This window comes from Echinops telfairi, unplaced genomic scaffold (assembly GCF_000313985.2).
Source record: "Echinops telfairi isolate 266 unplaced genomic scaffold, ASM31398v2 ScPeMD7_7400;HRSCAF=8409, whole genome shotgun sequence".
In the NCBI taxonomy this organism is placed as follows: Eukaryota; Metazoa; Chordata; class Mammalia; order Afrosoricida; family Tenrecidae; genus Echinops; species Echinops telfairi.
The window spans coordinates 52,378,078-52,384,643 of NW_022111300.1; the positions used below are offsets into that span (position 1 = coordinate 52,378,078).

At 37.8% G+C, this 6,566-nt stretch overlaps 1 pseudogene; it reads right to left on the reverse strand.

The window, feature by feature from the left end:
* Window positions 1–4,558: 4,558 nt before the first annotated feature.
* LOC101640988 lies at window positions 4,559–4,965 on the reverse strand (annotated as a pseudogene).
* Between the last annotated feature and the right edge of the window lie 1,601 nt (window positions 4,966–6,566).

Below are 6,566 nucleotides of genomic sequence, written 5' to 3' on the forward strand. Positions count from 1 at the left end.
GGGAGTATTCATTTTGTACTTGTCAACTCACAGCTGGTTATCAGACTTGAGTGATAGCATGGGGTATTCTTATTAGCGAAAGAGATGCGTGGGTTTTCAGATGGATGCTAGAGGATACTTTGGCAGATGCATTCAGAACGTCAGAGATGAGACCTAGCTTCTGTTGGTAAAATCTAAAGGACGTAATCAAGTGCCTTTGGTGAAACACAAAAATGGTGATTAGGTTTCCAGAGCAACGTAAGTTCTCGTCTGACGTAAAACAACTCGGCTAGGGAGGTGAAATGAATTCCAGGAGTGAGTACTAGATTACGGTTAGCGAGTGCTTTGTTCTGTTGTGTGCATAGGACCGCTATGGGTCGGAGCTGACTCGATGGCACCTAACTACGACCACAACATTGTAATAATAAGGAGCGCTGGTGGCATAATGGCTAGGCGATGGGCTGCTAACTGAAAAATTAGCAGTTCAAAGCCATCAGGGGCTCCAGGAATAAAACCAGGCTTTATATTCTGGTAAAGAATTAATCTACCCTGTCTTATAGGTTACTATGGGTCGACACCAACTTCATACTTATGAGTTTGGTTTGAGTTTGAGCAAGAGACAATTTTTACATATTATTTTCTTATTATTATCCTGTCATTTCAACTTTATTAGTTTTTTTCTAAAGATATTCTTACAACGCTGAAAAATAATCTATAAGCATCTTTTGAGCCCTGTCTCTCTGCAGTGCAATATTAAGTTCATCACAAGCACACACATCTAATCTTCTTAATACCATCACCAGCATCTCCAATCTTCCATCAAGGTCTCTGAGGCATTGGGAGTTGTTAATTTCACAAAGGTGGTGCAATACAAGACAAAGATAAAATTCAAACCAATTTGGTCTGGTGCAAAAATGTATGGTACATTTTTTTTTTTAGCTCATGTTATATCCCCTGCTTGTGATATTTCATGCTGCTTAAAATGATGGTGGTCACAGATCTGATGATGGAGATAATCCTTTATCATGAAGGCAATTTGAACTCCCAGGACCCTCGAGGACAAAGTGTTATTGCCCCACAGTGTTTCCAAGCCTGCAACCCTGTAACTCTGTAATGCTTCTCTAGGGAAGCCTTATCTTTTAACTCTCTTTCTCCAGGAAACTTTTGGCCTCCTCCTGTAAACCTGAAAATGAAAATTTTGTTGAAATGGATAGAAGACAATGCTTCCTTTTCAACCAATTTGTTCAATGTCTACATAAATGTCATATAAATCCAGAGATTTTAAATTGTGATCAATGTAACATGTCTTAAAATGAAAGTTAGCATCACTCTAACTACCCAACTACCCAAGAGTGATGAATTTACATTTATGGTGTATTACAGATGAGTAATCATATCATGAGTAACAAGTAGTGCCATATATAAATTATGAGAATGAGTAAGATAGATAATGATTTCATTAATTCATTTTAATTATGGCTTGGAGAGATGAAAATGCAAGAAACTGGATTTATATGCAGAAATATGTTCTGTGAAAACATAATGGCTTATGAATTATATTTCTGAGAAGCACTTTGGGGTTTCTAGCAAGATGGTGAACTGCTTCCACATGCCAGGAAAGGATGACACCAACATTTTGATATTAATTCTAAAAACCAATAAGTGATTAGGCTCAAAGTATGGCCATTTAAAATTCTGTAATACCATTATCACAAATACGAGTGATTTGGCAAAAGAAAGGCTATGTGTTCATAAATTCAGGTTATATTTAATGGATAATCAACTTAGAAAGTCCACTAGACATTGACTTTTCATTTCTCCACAATCAGTTATAACACAAATTCATTTAACACATAAAAACTAACCCCACAGCCTTATCACTTACATGTACACATCTGTTATGTATATACAACAGGTGCAAAGTAGACGAAGACACTAAACTTGGCTGAATTTAGTGATTGCATCTTATTAACTATATGAATTTCCATTCTGAGGTTATTTTCAGTATTGTTTTTACTTCTAGAAGTAATTATTAGTCTTATATAGTTGGGAGGGACGTATTCCTTCCATAAATTAGAAAATGGAAAATCATGTTTTAATAAATAATTAAGTATTCAGACAATGTGCTGGTGGGGCTAAGGCGATCCCAAGTACAAATATGCTGTCCAAGTGACAAGATGATGAGAAATCAGGGTCATGGTCCTCAAAAATCATATTTTTGATCATCTGTTTCACAGAGGGATTGAAAGCACAAACTTCAGTGTTGTTATCAAATCCTATTAATAAGCTTGGTTGCCCTGGGTTGGTTATCTAAGGTTTGTGCCTCTTTTTAAAACTATACCACTATAATCACATTAGTGCCCACCTTGGGGGCTCTTTGGAACATTGAGTAATTTGAAAGCCTTATAATTGGTAAAAAAAATTAGTACATTTTAGCTCATATTATAATCCATTGTGATTTATAAAGAATGATCTATAATTCTTATTAACTAATATTTTATATAGGGTGCCAGTCAGGTGCTTTGGACATGTTATCAGGGGAAACGGTTGCTTTGAGTCAGAAGTAACTGGATGAGACCTAGCAATGACAACCTTACAACAAACTCACCAAGTATGTATTACATGTATCAGGGGAGACCAATCCTTGGGAAAGGACAGGATGCTTGGTTAGGTAGCAGCTCTGCTAAAAGAAGGAAGAGCAGCATGGGTACAAGTTGACAGTGGCTGCCCCGCGGGCCCCCACCCCCCCAACCCAGGAGTCAAACATGACACTGAGAGTGAGCATGGTATAGAACCAGACACTGTTGCCTTTTGTGGTGCAGGGGGTGTATAGGAGACAGAACCAGCTAGAGGGCATCTAACAACAACAACAACAACATGAGTCCGAATGGACTTGCTGGCAGTGGGTTGTTTGGGGGGGGGGGCGCTTTGGTTATATTAAGCACAATAAAATTCACCATCATAAAGTTGATTCGTACTGACAACCACCCTCTTGGACAGGGCAGAACTGCCTCTGTGGGTTTCAGACATTGTAACTCTTTAGAGGAGTAGACAGGCTCGTCTTTTTCCTGACTAAACACAATAGGAATCCATAATTACATAAAGCACCAGTCAGTTGTAGTCCTCTGGAGATGGAGCTATAAGTTGAAGAACTGAGGAAATTTTATTGATAAAATGATTTACAGGCTATGATTGAATATGCTGTGAAATTTTGAAACACGGAAAATGTTCTAGCTCTATATTCAATCAGAAATGGTATCTTCCAGCTTTAACTCATTGCCACTGAATAAATTCGGGCTCACAAAGTCCTAGAGGTTCAGACAGCCCATGGAAAGACTAGTGGGTTTGAATCCCCCAACCTCATGGTTATTAACCAAGACCTAACACTCAGTGCTACCAGGGATCCTTCAGTTTCAGCTTTATTCAGTAGTATTCTTTGTCTAATACAGCAGGGAGTTGAGTTTCTGGTCTTGTTTTCAGATTACTCATGACAATATGTTTATGAAATGCATAATTAAAGACACCAACTTTTTCTTGCAGTTTCATGTATATGTAAGCCAGTGTGGGTGATGGAGAAAATAAGTGCCACCACCTTCAGTATTTACGGTAAGAACAAAGCCCTGTATCTGTGGCCAGAGGTAAAGCACGCTTTGTCATTTGTGTTCTGCTCCCAGACAGAGGGAGAAACCACAGAGGAGAATGAAAACCGGCAGCAGAGCATAGAGTTGCACCAAGGAATTTATTCTGATAGTTTAGAGACACGACTTAATTGTTCCTTATTTTCCATGAGAGAGAATTCCAAATGAATGTTAAGTTGAAATGTTCCCTTTGGAAAGCAAGTAAGTACCCTACACATTTTCCCATCTCCAAAATATCAGTCTGAAAGCTCAACAGATAAAATAAATGCTGAAGACCACAGTGGCACTATTCTCTGAGCGAGAAATGAAAAGTTGATTTCCATTACAATGAAAGTTGAAAACAGATTTACAGTGTTCATCTTTATAAATACTATTATAAATGGACCCTAAAGAATGTCAAGTCATGGTACAAGATGTTTAATGTGAGAGCAGGGAACATTTAAGGTTGAATGAAATCTCTGTGTTTAGTCAACATTGCTTTAAACATGTAGGCAATATTTATCAGCAATCAATTAAACAGGTGACACATTATACTATAAAGATACAAACTAATGAGAACTGGAAATAACTGAAGCCCAAGAATTTAAAATACATAAAATATTTAAAAATCTCTTTGGTGGCAAACCCCCACTCCCCACCCCCATAATGACTCATGGGATAAACATGAAAGGAAAAATCATCCATAGGTTTCAACTTGAATGTATATGTTACAGAAGAGTTCCCCTCCTTTACCTACATTTTTTTAGCACAATGCATTCATTTATTCATCAAAGGGATGATCCCAATCAAATCAACACTTTGAAATAGTTGCTTGTAAATGTGTGTGATAGAAGTAATGGAATATTATAACAGCAACAACAAAAAGCAGTACAGAGATTTGCGCATTGAACTCACCTAGTTCATTTTCACAGCTAATTCTTGTACAAGTGAAGATAGAATTGTTATTCTCCTTTTTCATAGGTCTGAGAACAGGTGACATTGTTCATAACACATTCCACCACTAGTTTTCCAGTTTCCAATGTTCTTGCTATTGTGCTCTCCTTCCCATCCCCATCCCGGGGTGGGACCAAAGCACCATCTGTGAGGTTGCAGACGGTCTGGGGTTTTCTCCTGTCAGTTGTTGTTTCTTCAAACTTTTCTCCCAGGTGACAAGAAAGCGGTGTGGTTTTCACCGTGCTCTCTGTTTTCACGGTGAGGGCTTTGCCATCAGAAGTGATGACACAGTCAGGCTGGGCCATTGCAGCCATTTTTTGAAAAGCCCTCCCCACTCCTAGTTCCTTCATGTATTCATCAAAGCCTTGCGGTCTACAAGGGGCCATCTTCCCACGAACTGCTGAATGGCGGCCATGCTGCGCGAGGACGAGCAGGCGAGCGGAGAAGGCAGAGGAGTCTGACGAGCGAGTGGTGTGTTACCTACTTTTAAATATACTGAGGGTTTTATTTTGCTTTAATTAAGGCTAGAATAAACAAATAATTCTCTAATGTAGAGCAGTTAGCTATTTTACTGGCTGCTATCATTTTGTGTTCTTATATTATGAGATCAAATTTGTATCATTATTTGCTTTCATCAATTGTTTCAATTTCAAAATATTAAAATGACATTGTTTCTCAGGCATCATAGTTAATTGGGTACGATAGGCATTTTTTTTAAAGGGATGTTTACTCTTAATTGAAAGAGCCCCAGTAGAGAAAGAGTTAGGCACTAGGCTACTGGTGGATAGATTGATAGTTAGACCCCAGCAACTGCTCCATGGCAGAACGAAGTTGCATTCTGCCTCTGTGAAGGCTACCGGCTTGTGAACCCTGTGGAGCAGATCCGTTCTCTCCCACAGGGTTATTATGTGTTGGAACCAAGTTGATGGCGATTGCTTTTGAATCTTCGTTAGGATGATACACTTTCTGATTCTATGAACCCTCCCAATTAATTTCCTGCACACTGATGCATAATCTAAACCATTTCAAAGTAAATCGTATGCTATAATTTTAAAGACACAACTACAATTTTAATCAATTAAAAATCTCATTAGAGAGCTGGGCCTGCAGAATTCAGATCTAATCATATATTCTGAAAATGTCAACAAATTCATAAGCAGGAAGTTTTATTTTTGGAGCACATATTTTATAAGTAAAAGAATAAACTGATATGAAAATATGCACCACAGAGTGCTCTAAATGACATAATGCAATGTCATTATTATGCCAAGATAAGAGCAGTGCTTGGGATGGTTCCTACAACAGTGAGTGTTTTCTGCTGTAAAAACAAGCTAACAAATAACAAAAAACTCACACACCGTAGATCCCAAGCCTATGTCTCCACCCCATAATAAGACTCAAACACATGTATTCTTGTGTGAGAACCTAGCTTTTTGTTATAGTTAGATGCTGCCAGATTAATGTCAAACAGTGGTGGGATTCAAATAATTTAATAACTGGTCTACTGCCTTAATGGCAATTTTAAGTATAAAAATATACTGAAAGCTAGTTTATTATTTCAGATAGGTAAAACTTGAATTTAAATAATAAAAGAAGTACACGGACTAGATTATCTTATAAGAGAGGATTTTAAAATATAAATGAAGAACTATTAAATGATAGCTGACCCCAAAAATACCAATTACACTATTTAAGATATTCACATATTGCTTCCGGATAGGCATCCTCACTTACAATATTCTTCACTTTCATCTAAGCATCATCAGCAGTGTGATTTATCCTTAACCCTCTTTTCACTGCAGGAGAAAGATCCCATTTCTTTACAGGTAGGCTGATGAGACCATAGTCATTGTGTTTTGACATATATTAGGAACAGCTGATTTCTCTTCTCTGGACATATTCTGCTCATCTTGGAAAAACCCTTTCCACTTCTTCTGAACGGTGTTAGTCTGGGGTGACTAGAGAAACAAATCCAGTGACACTCATATGTGTGTAAGAGAGAGCTTTATATCAAAG